This window comes from Cyprinodon variegatus, unplaced genomic scaffold, assembly GCF_000732505.1.
Source record: "Cyprinodon variegatus isolate N-32 unplaced genomic scaffold, C_variegatus-1.0 Scaffold645, whole genome shotgun sequence".
NCBI lineage: Eukaryota > Metazoa > Chordata > Actinopteri > Cyprinodontiformes > Cyprinodontidae > Cyprinodon > Cyprinodon variegatus.
Window position 1 is genome coordinate 81,192 of NW_015151098.1, and position 1,068 is coordinate 82,259.

General features: G+C 31.8%; 1 protein-coding gene across 1 annotated transcript in view; it reads left to right on the forward strand.

Moving 5' to 3' along the window:
- Nucleotides 1-1,068, forward strand: part of LOC107096718 (secretory carrier-associated membrane protein 5-like) — a 16,503-nt gene that overhangs the window by 8,100 nt on the left and 7,335 nt on the right. The window lies entirely within an intron of this gene.

Genomic DNA, 1,068 nt, shown 5'->3' on the forward strand with positions numbered 1-1,068 from the left:
CCATTTTAGGTGGAAAAGGCGTAGTTTACCGCGCCCGAGGTAAACAATTGACGTCACTTGTCGGAGACCGATTCTGTCTTTTCCCTCAGAATTCTGACCATAATCTCAGAATTCTGACTTTTTTTTCTCAGAATTTAATCTGACTGACTAATCTAGTAACATTATCAGAAAATGGGTAAAGATCTTATATTTTTAGCAGCATAAAATCTATCAACAAAGATATATTAACATTTGGGTCCCTTTTAAACAGTTTTGTAAAAATCATTGATGAATTACGATATGAGGTATATATTTATGATTTTTTAAAGCAAAATGCTGTATAGCTCCCTTTTTACATTTTATTTAATGGTTATTTACAGATCAAAACACAGTAAAATTAGTTGTTAAGAAAATGATTCATAGTTTGTTTGAATGTTTGACTAAATCAAACCTAAAAACCTTTTTGTGCCTTTTGTATTCAGGCCCCTTTACTTTGATACTCCTAATTACACCCTGCCTTATTTAAAGCCACTTTATCAGTCAGCAGAGCTGAAGGTTTGTATTTTAAATGTAAATCTGTCTCTAAAGGTTTCACAGGAAGCTGCAGCAGAAAGAAGACCAAAATAAATCCTTTTTGTGGCCGGTTATGTGTCATGCAGGGGAAAAACAACCCGCAGGCGGCCTAGATTCAAACGCCTGTGCGATTCTTTTAAATGAGTTAACATTAAAAAATAAAAACAAATTAAGACAGGATTTTTTTTTTTAAATAGAAATTTCTAACTTTTGGGACAATACCATCTGATAAAGAGAACATTTATATACATGTTTAAGCCAGAAAGATTTGACATTTAAATATGATTTCCCTACAACTTTAAATAGAACGGAAACAAAATTCATTACCAAATGTTTTTGTTTTACTTTAGTTTTGTCTTCCAGATATAACAAGAGTTTAGTAACTGTGAGAATTTCTGCTATATAAAAAAATAATAATATAGCATGAAATGTTTGCAACTACAAAATATCTTGTATCTTGATCCCTTCCTGCTATAGATAGGAATAGCGTTTAGTTCCAGGTTTTATCCAGCAGCC